This window comes from Mustela lutreola, chromosome 4 (assembly GCF_030435805.1).
Source record: "Mustela lutreola isolate mMusLut2 chromosome 4, mMusLut2.pri, whole genome shotgun sequence".
NCBI classification, from domain to species: Eukaryota; Metazoa; Chordata; class Mammalia; order Carnivora; family Mustelidae; genus Mustela; species Mustela lutreola.
This window is the reverse complement of record NC_081293.1, coordinates 38854111-38865224: the sequence shown is the minus strand read 5'-3', so window position 1 is coordinate 38865224 and position 11114 is coordinate 38854111. Positions and strand designations below refer to the sequence as shown.

Here is an 11114-nt window from a genome sequence, read left to right as displayed (position 1 = left end):
AGGTATTACCTCAATGGTAATATTTCCAATGGGTCACTTCTGGTGGCTTCTGGTGGTTCCCTCCCCCTTTTGTTTATCTTCCGATATCAGTCTGATGTTCCCACTCCACTTTACCTGTCCACTGGCATCTTCTGCCCCCGTAGAGATCCAGAATGTATAATTCTCTCAGGCTGATTTCATGGGTGATCAGAGTTCTTTGGTAGATAATCAATCAGCTCACTTTAGGGGACTGGTTGAAACAGCACCTCTTACTTCTCCACCATCTTGTCTTCTGGATCTTGCTTTTTATCCAATCTGGCGCCCTGTGGTTTTTGACTGGAGCAGTTAAGCTATTTATATTCAGAATAACTATTGAAAAATAAGAATTTAGTGCATTGTATTACTGGTAATGTCCTTGTTTCTGTAGATTGTTGTTGCTTCTTTCTGGTCTATGTTACTTTTGGGCTCTCTCTTTGCTTACAGGATCCTCTTTAATTAGAGATCACAAATTATTTTAGTTTCTATTTGTTCTGGAAGCTCTTTATCTGTCCTTCAATTATGAATGACAGCCTTGCTGGAGAGAGTACTCTTGGCTTCGTGTTTTTCTCACTTAGTGCCCTGAATATATTATGCCAACCATTTCTGGCCTGCAAAGTCTCTATGAACAGGTCTGCTGGCTGCCTAATGTGTCTACATCTCTAGGTTAAGAACCTCTTGTTTCAAGCTGGTTTCAGGATTTTCTCTTTATTTCTGAAATTGGCATGCTTCACTTTCTTTGTGTGTTTAAAAATTTATTTCCCTCTTTTTTTTCTCTGTTCTCTCTTCCAAATACCCAATAAACAGAATTTTGACATTCTGGACCAAATTATTTTCCCCCCAAGTTTTCTACCTTCTTTTCTGTCTGCATTTTACTTTCTGAAACTTCTCCATAACTCATCTGCCAACAGTCCTGATGATCTCTTTTTTTCAGCTATTGCTGAATTTATACAGTTTTATAAAATGTTGTTATAAAGCTTTTTTTCTTTTGTTTACCTGTTCTTTATTAAGATTTAAGGTGTTTTACTTAAAACTTGGGACGCCTGGGTGGCTCAGTTGGTTAAGCAGCTGCCTTCGGCTCAGGTCATGATCCCAGCGTCCTGGGATCGAGTCCCACATCGGGCTCCTTGCTCCGCAGGGAGCCTGCTTCTCCCTCTGACTCTGCCTGCCACTCTGCCTGTGCTCGCTCTTGCTCTCTCTCTCTCTGACAAATAAATAAATAAAATCTTTAAAAAAAAAAAAACTTAATGGTTTTTCACTCAGCATAATCTCCTCCAGTCTTGTTTATGTTGATACAAAAGTTGAGTATTCATCCTTTCTGATGGATGCATAATAATCCATTGTATATATGGGCCATATCTTCTTTATCCATTCATCTGTTGAAGGGCATCTTGGTTTTTTCTACTGTTTGGTGACTGTGGCCATTGCTGCTATGAACATTGGGGTACAGATGGCACTTCTTTTCACTACATCTGTATCTTTGGGGTAAATACCCAGTAGTGCCATTGCAGGGTCATAGGGTAGCTCTATTTTTAATTTCTTATGGAATCTCCACATTGTTCTCCAAAGTGGCTGCACCAACTTGTATTCCCACCAATAGAATAAGAGGGTTCCCCTTTCTCCACATCCTCTCCAACACATGTTGTTTCCTGTCTTGCTAATGTTGGCCATTCTACTAGTGTAAGGTGGTATCTCAATGTGGTTTTGATTTGAATCTCCCTGATGGCTAATGATGAACATTTTTTTCATGTGTCTGTTAGCCATTTGTATATTAACCATATACCATGAAATAGTTTAAAAATTATGATTGGAAATATCTTCAACATAGAATTAGCTTAAGAGATTTATCTCAATGAAACATTTTAGTGCATCAGAATCTAGTGCATTAATCTCTGCATTAGGGTTTGTCTTTCACTGGGTACGATTTATGGATGGTAACCATTAGCCTGTATCTAGAGACTCAGTTTTGTATTTCTGGTCTTCATCTTTGTGTTTATCAAATTCACTCTTCAATCATAGTCTACCTCAAGGTAATATAAATGCATTAATTAGTTTAAGTATAAAGTTATTATCCAGTCCTGAGTAAAACAATGGGGAGGCTCACACTCTTTTCAGTAGTTTGGCCACAATTATTTGATTTATTCCTACATTACTTCACAACACTCTTCTTTAGAACAACTCAGGGTGGAACATTTCCATGTTCTTACAGCATCTTATTGCTATGTCCATGAATATTTTCAAGTAGACCCTAGAGATTATCTGGCTCAATCTCCATATTTTATGGGGAAGGTGACTTATGGGTTCTTGGAAGTGGATCATTTAGTTGAAAGGCAACAGCATACTTGTCCAGTGCAAATGATTCAGGGTCTACTCTGATCTTGTTGTATTCCATTCCCACTGCCACTTCCCTAAGTCTCATTCTCTTTTTTCCAATTCCTGTAACAGTGTCTGTAGTCAGTTTCCTACTCTGGGCTTGGCTTTTCCAAGCTCTTTTTTATACAATCTATACAGAGAACTATCTCTGACTTTTTAAGAGATGCTCAATTCTACTTCATTTTCAATCAGATGAAGTCTGAACTTTGAAATAGGGACATCAAGGACAAATAGTCTTTGATATACCTTGATGGTGTATAACATGTTCCATACAATGTATTTGAGATAATCTAGTCTCTGGGTTTGAGCTAAAGAGAAAGAAAATTAAAAATCATCTTAATTGTTTTAGAAATATTTCTTCAGAAGAAAAAATAGACACATCCTAGCTAAAAAATATGTGTGAAAAGTATACAAAGTTTAAAGAATGAGAACATGGAAGTGTTGGTTTTAAAGTAGGTTGTCAATGAAAAGATAACCTTGTAATTGATAGCACTAGCCCACCAGAAAAATGTTTAATTTTTTTCATTAATAATGAATTAGAGAAGCAAATAAATTCTACCAATTTGAATCTTTTGAAGAATTTATAGAAATATGAAATAATTGCACCCTCCTCTTCTACTGATATATACAAGCGTTCTGTGGTCACAGCTTTTAACATAAATATGTTATGCACATCTGAGGGGCTGGAGCTGGAATAAATAACTTAAGAAAGAGTATCTGGTCAGCCTTGGGTTGCTGGGATTATTCTTTCTCCTTAGAAAATGGTCTGAGTCTGAGAATAATTCTCTTTCTCTCTAGTATGAGATTGATGAATACATATGTAGTTATACTAAGCACCAAGAACAGCATATAAGAGCACACCTAATGCAAAGTATATATATTACATTGTGAGGAGTACTATGACCATTATTTCCTTTCACTAGTCTTAGAGGGAATGCAGACCCAAGAATTGGTACTATGTCCATCCTTTCCTTCTGAACAATAGCATAATATACCTTTATCTATCATTTGAATGATCTAAATGCCTTTTGGTAAGTTATTATTAATTCTGCTGAGCCATGTTTATTGCTGAAGAGAAGTAAAATTAAAAGTGTGTAAATTATTAAATTTAGGAACCTTCAAGCACATGATAGATATCAGAGGGAAGACCAAAAATATCAATTGTCATTCAAATGTGGAAAATTTGGAAGAAGATAGTTATGCACATCAAGGTAAAATGTAGCCTTGAAAAGTAGATTTCTGTTTTGCTAGGGATGTGCAGAGGTCATGTATGGTGGCCAGAGACAAGAACTAGAACTCTGTGAACTGCAATGTGGCCAGAATGAGGACACAGGGTTCTCTAGCCTTGCACTCTAAGGCCATGTGATTTTTTTTTTTTATCTTGATGTTTTCATTCTGCAAATTGTTTCCCTCAGAGCCCGGTGGACCTGCTTGTTCTACAGAGTGTAGATGACAGGGTTCAGCAGTGGGGTCACCACCGTGTTCACAATGGCAGCCTCCCTGTTCGAGTCCAAGCGTGTTTGTTTGCTTTGGTTTCACATATATAAACACATAGCTGCCATACATCAGAGAGAGGACTATGAGGTGAGAGGAGCAAGTGGAGAAAGCTTTCTTTTTCTCCTTGGCTGAGGGAAGTTGCATGATTGTGATTACTATGTTGCTGTATGCAATGATAGTTATGATAATGGATGTGAAAATAATAAACAAATCAAGAATTAAGGCCAACATTTCAACAGACCTGGTGTCAGAACAGGAGAGTTGAATCAAGGGGCCAAGTTCACAGAAAAAGTGGGGGATGACATGGGGGCCACAGAAGGATAACAGGGAGACTTTTCTAGCAGACCAGTGATGAGAGGGAAGGCCAAAGCGAAGCAGGCAGTGACCAGGAGGAAGAAAATCTTTGGGTTCATGATGGTCGAGTAATGCAGAGGCTTGCAAATGGCCACATACCGATCCAGAGACATCACGGCTATGAGGAAGAAAGCTGCTGCTCCCAGAAATAAAAAGACAAAAGCTTGTATGAAACAGGCAGGAAAGGAAATGGTTTGCTGAGAGAAAGATGACAAGCAACTTAGGAATAACAGCACTTACGACACCACCCTCCACAAAGGAGAAAATGCTGAGGAACAAGTACATAGGTGTGTGGAGCCGGGAGTTGGCACAGGTGATGGTGACTATGATAGCATTACCTGCAGTGGATGCCAGGTATGCCAGCAGGTGCACTAGGAAGAGGACCTTTCCCAGGTGTTGGATGGCAGGAAACCCCTCCAAGGTGAATTCGTGGACAGATGTTCTATTCTCCATTTCTGTGAGCATCTCTTCCCATAGCAGTATCACTGCCGGTCTAACCTACAATAAAGACATTGGGGAGCACAATTGTTTTAGTGGGCATATGATTAGGTTTTTGCCTATCTAAGAAGGTGGTTAGGCTGATAGCAAAGTTGGTTCTAGAGTCAGAAAGGCCAGATTTCAATACTAGTTCATTAATGAGTTCCAACTCCTGAAAGATGAGTCATCTTTGGAAAGGTAGTTAAGCGTTGTGGACTTCCCTTTCAACCTCTGTAGAAAAAAGATGATAGGATCTACCTATTAATATTCTTGTGAGAATTAAGATAAAGAATATAACTCACTTGGCATATGCCAACATTTCCTGTGTTTTCCTCTAGGTCTAATTGTAATCATTATTAACAGAATGCTTAAATAGAACATCATCAGTAAGCAGAGGTATTGACAGTTTCTTAGTTCTATCATTTTATTGTGTTTAATGATATTATCAATTTTCAGTAAACATAACAGTAAGTTTAGTAATATTCCCTTTGAGTATCCCCTTAATAATGTCACACATTCTATGGTCCAAGCTGTCATCATCATGATGTGTTGAGAGCTTGAGCTTATTCTATTCTGGTCACTGAAATTCAGTATTTCTGTTACTCACAATAATCAGGAGTTCCTTCTATCGAAGCAGAAACTGAGGCTTAGAGAGTTCCAGACAGCTTAGGTCACATAGCTGACTTTAGCCTGATTGCCAGAACCAGAACCCCTAGAGTTTCCAAGTGCAGTGTCAAAACATTTTTAATTGGACCAAATCTATTGTTGTTGTTCTTTCAACCTTAAAAGAAAGATTCATTTTATTTATCTTAATTATTTCTAGCCTTAGGTAGTATTGCTGATGAGTTTTTGACCTGTAGAATGACATGGGGCTTAGGATCTGTGTTAGTACAGGCATTTTACAGAAGAGACTGGAGACCAGAGTTATTGAGGACTGCTCAACAACAGCTAAGCTGTAAATCTGGGACTTACCACTCAGCTTCCAGTTTAATGTTGGCCAGTGATGGAGGTGGGAGTGCTAATACTTCTTGGATTAACCCACTTGAGTGGATATGCTGGGCACCTGACACTCTTACATCAAAGCTCAGTGCTTTTTTTTTTTTTTTCCCCTTCAGTCCTCCCAATCAGTAACTTCTCTCAGGTTGGTTTTGGCTCTAGCATTTTCAATACTGGGCTAAAGGTTGTGAGAAAAGTGTCTCTCTCATTAACCTGCCATAGATCAGGTCCTTGAAGGGCTGCTCATGAAAGCAAACTGCTCATCTCTGAGTGGTACAGTCTAAAGGAGCCTCTCCTTTTGTTCCTGTTGACCCCAGTAAGCCCACCAATTTACCAGGATGCCTGAGGCCAGGCATGTACAGAAGAGTCACCACGTGGGAGGCAGGGCTTCCTTCCTTCACAGCTAATTATCTTCTAAGAAATCAAGAGCTTGCTCCAGGCTGAGGGGAAAGAGAAGGAAACTCATTTGTCACAGCCTGTTGTTCCAGGGTGGGTATGAATATGATCCCATGTTGCCAGTGTTCTGAATGACAAAGCTCTGTTTCAGTAGCCCAGAGGTTTCATAGCACAACAAGTCTACACAGAGGCCTGGGCCACTGAAACCCCAGAAAGGAGCAGACAGATAAAATAATCACATTTCATAGCCCCCAGTTCTGGGCTAGAGCTGAACTTCCACTAGTTAGGATTCTGATGAAATGTCTGGTTCTGTTTCCCCCAGTGGGTAGAAGCCCACCTACCATGCCACAATCCTGTCACCTCCTATACTGGTTATACACAGCAGGCAGCTTATAGGTTTAGCCTTGGATGTTGCTGAGACAAGGGTCTTTCTGTGGCAGTGCTCCATGTTATGGGCACACCTGCTCCAAATACCTTCTCTTACACTATGCTCCTCCATCTTATTGTTACCTTTCCTTGTGAGTAGCATCCTTGTTTTACTGCATCAACAGTGAGAAGGTGCTGACGAGCAAATCTGAGGCTCCCGGGTGTTTTCCCAATGAGACTGCATAGTCACCAAGTAGGATGGACCCAGCCAGTATGCAGAGAGTACATGCTTTCAAACCTTATTAGATGCTGAAGAGACAGGGGCAGAAAGTAAAGGGGTAGCAGGTGTCCTGGGGGTAATTAATTGGTCACTGTTGAGAACAAATTCCTGGTGATACCCTTATATTTATATTTCCATTGTCTGCGGTGAAGCTGACTCCCAGATGTCTGCATTGTTCTCTGCCAAGATTTTTCAAGGAAATTATATGACAATTTCCCAAGGGTTTCTAAAATCCCAAGTTGAACATTACTACTGATTTGAGGTAATAGTTCAAATGACAATTTTCTACATGTGATGTGTGCCCTGAGGCCAGAGTATTGCTAAAATAATAGATTTTTATGGTGAGAAAGAGCTGGACCACACCCTAGCTATTATCATCAACCTTTTGGGAAGATAATGGGGGAAATCCACCTTTCTTGGTCAATCATTCTTCATGCTTCCACCAACATTTTGATTCCTCTCATTGCATATTTTCATCTGTAGAATATTTTTGGTGTGCTCTCCCGGCTCCTTGAAATTGAAAGCAAACACTTCTTCCTCTTCAGGGAAGAAGGGGGAAGACTAGGTGGTTTCTGTAACATCTCTAACCTGGCAGGCCTCCCTCTCTTTAAAAGAATCTGTGGTATAGATCCTCTTCCTCAGAAGAGGAAGAGATGTGAGCCTCAGGGTAGAGAAGTTGTACCCATAGCAACCACTGTGTTGGAGAGGTGCTTCTTCTCCTGGGTATCTCAGCTGGGCTTCAGTGGCAGGAGTAACCCATTTTTCTGTGGTCTTTGGCTTCCCATTAACCTCAGAGAAGGGAACTAAACTACCAAGGTGAATTTGTAGGCAACCCTGCGGAATATGGTAGCATGTGGAAATTTGTTCTACCTCTCTCTGTCTTCACTAGTATTGATCTGGGTAGGTCAAGGGAAATATAGGAAATTTCACAAGTATTCATGTGGGTTGCACTGTCTCACAAATAGACAAAAACATTTTTATAATGTCTGTCCATCTACACACTCTGTTTTCAATCCAGGCCAAACTTGGACCTCATGGTTATTTTCTCACTTAAAAGCAAGGAAAAATGTATATAAAGGGAGGAGAATTATAGAAGCTAGAGCAGCACGAGACTATCCATTTTAATGCTCAGGTAAAGGCTCATTTACATGGGGTTTTAATTTTACTCAATGCCAGCTTTATGGTGCAGAAATACCTGTCACACCTGACTGAGTCCCAATGCCAACATGATGTGGGGATGTGGGAGGAGAGGGTCTGGTATGTGGTTTCATGGAAAGGTTTACAAAGGGAGTACTCAAAGAAATGGGTTGAACTAAGTATATATTGCATATAATAGAAAGGATGGTGAGCTAGCATAAGGAAATGTTTCTGATTGTCCTTGGTCTATAGCTTTTTTCTGGATAGTTGTCTTACTGCTCTCCAGTGATCCTCCTCCCACCTCTCTATGTTGTTTTGATATAGTCCTAATAGTTTACTTACGCTTTTGTTTTACTTGCCTCAGGAGACACATCTAGAAAGAAGCTGCTACAGCCAATGTCTAAGATGTTACTGCCTGGGCTCTCTTGTAGGCTTCTTCTGGTTTCATGTTTCACATTTAGGTCTTTAATCCATTATCAGTTAATTTTTTGTGTATGATGTAATAATGTGGCCCAGTTTCACTGTTTTGCATACAGTTGTCCAGTTTTTCCAACACCATTTGTTGAAGAGACTGTCTTTTTCCCTTTTGATATCTTTTCCTCCTTTTCAAAATTAATTGACCATATAGTTGTGTTTCACTTCTGTTTTCTATTCTGTTTCATTGATTTATGTGTATATTTTTCTGCCAGTACCATACTGTATTGATCACTACAGTTTTGTAATACAACTTGAAGACTTATTATAATGCCTCCAGGTTTGCTTTTCCATCTCAAGAATGCTTTGTCTATTCGAAGTTTTCTATGGTTCCATAGAAATTTTAGGATAGTTTGTTGTAGCTCTGTGAAAACGCTGTTGGTATTTTGATATGGATTGCATTTAATGTCTAGATTATCTTGGGCAGGATAGCCATTTTAACAGTATCTGTATTTTCACAGTATCTTCTTTTTAACAGTATCTTCATTTTAACAGTATCTTCTGATCCATGTGCATGGAATGTCTTTCCCTTTGTGTCATCTTCAATTTCTTTCATCAGTGCATTATAGTTTTCAGAGTACAGTTCTTTCACTCCTTTGGTTAGGTTTGTTCCTAGGTATCTGATTGTTTTTTGGTGCAGAGATTATTCCTTGATTTCTTTTTCTGCTACTTCATTATTAATATATAGATATGCACCAGCTCTACCCATTGATGATGTACTCTGAATAAACTGAATTGGTTTATCAGTTCTAGCAATTATTGGTGGAGTGGTTTGGCTTTTCTACATAGAGTATCGTGTCATGTGCAGATAGTGAAAGTTTGGCATTTTCCTTGCTGATTTGGATGCTTTTTATTTCTTTTTGTTGTGTGATTGCTGTGGGTAGGACTTCTAGTAATATTCTGAATAAAAGTGGTGAGAGTGGACAGTCTTGTCCTGTTCCTGACAGTAGAGGAAAAGCTTAGGTTTTCCCCATTGAGGATGATATTCACTATGTTTTTTTTTGAGGTATGTTGGCCTTTATGATGTTGAGGTATGTTCCCTATAACCTATGTTGTTCAGGAGTTTTATCATGAATGGGCTTTGCCAATGCTTTTTCTACATCTATTGGAAGGTTCATATGGCTCTTATCCTTTCTTTTATTAATGTGGTGTATCATGTTGATTGATTTTTGAATATTGAACCACTCTTGCAGCCCAAGAATCACTGCCCCTTCATCATGGTGAATGATTCATGGTGAGTGTACCCTTGGATTTGGTTTGTTAGTATTTTGTTGAGAATTTTTGTGACAATGTTCATCATGAATTTTGACCTGTAGTTCTCTTTTATTGGGGTCTTTGTCTGGTTTTGGTGTTAGGGTAATGCTGTCTTCATGGAATGAATTTGGAAACTTTCCTTCTATTTTGGGGACAGTTTCAGAAGAAATAGTATTACCTCTTCTTTAAATGTTTGGTAGAACTTGTCTGTGAATCCATCTGGCCTTGGACTTTTGTTTGATGAGAATTTTTTATTCCTGATTCTATTTCTTTGCTGGTTATCAGTCTGTTCAAGTTTTCTATTTCTTTTGTTTCAATTTTGGTAGTTTCTATGTTTCTAGACATTTTTCCATTTCTTCCAGGTTGTCTAATTTTTTGGCAAATATTTATTCATAATATTCTCTTCTAATTGTTTGTATTTCTGTGGTATTGGTTGTTATTTCTCCTCCCTCATTTTTTTGGTTTTATGTATTTGGGTCCTTTCTCTTTTCTTTTTGATAAGTGTGGCTAGAGTTTACAATTTTATTAATTTTTTCAAAGAATCATCTCCTGATTTCTTTGTTCTATTATTTATTTTTAGTTTCTATATCATTTATTTTTGCTCTAATCTTTATTATTTTCTACTTTCTACTGGCTTTAAGGTTTATTTATATTTCTTTTTCTAACTTCTATAGGCATAACATTAGGTTATTTATTTGAGAGTTTTCTTGCTTCTTGAGGTAGGCTTGTGTTCCTATATATGTTCCTCTTGAGACTGCATTTGCATGGAGCACTGGGTGTGGTACATGAACAATGAATTCTGGAACACTGAAAAGGAAAAAAAAAAACTGCTGTTGCTGCATCTAAAAGGTTTTTTTCTTTTAATTTTTAAAATTTTTATTTTATTTTTTTCAGTGCTTCAAGATTCATTATTTATGCACCAAATCCTGTGCTCCACTTAATAGGTGCCCTCCTTAATAACAAACACCAAGCTCACCCATCCCCCCACACCCCTCCCTTCCAAAACCCTCAGTTTGTTTCTCAGACTCCACAATCTCTCATGCTTCCTTTCCCACTCCAATTTCCCCCAATTCATTTTTCCTTTCCTTCTCCTAATGTCCTCCATGTTTTTTTTTCCATTTATTTATTTTCAGCACAACAGTATCATTATTTTTTCACCATACCCAGTGCTACATGCAATCCATGCCCTCTAAAATACCCACCACCTGGTACCCCAACCTCCCACCCCCCCGCCACTTCAAACCCCTTAGATTGTTTTTCAGAGTCCATAGTCTCTCATGGTTCAATTTCCCTTCCAATTTACCCCAACCCCCTTCTCTCTAACTCCCCCTGTCCGCATGCTTTCTGTTATGCTCCACAAATAAGTGAAACCATATGATAATTGACTCTCTCTGCTTGACTTATTTCACTCAGCATAATCTCTTCCAGTCCCATCCATAGTTGCTACAAAAATTGTGTATTCATCCTTTCTGATGGAGACATAATACTCCATAGT

The 11114-nt window shown here is 38.7% G+C and overlaps 1 pseudogene; it reads right to left on the bottom strand.

Moving 5' to 3' along the window:
* Window positions 1-3764: 3764 nt before the first annotated feature.
* On the bottom strand, window positions 3765-4692 carry LOC131830099 (olfactory receptor 6C74-like; annotated as a pseudogene).
* Between the last annotated feature and the right edge of the window lie 6422 nt (window positions 4693-11114).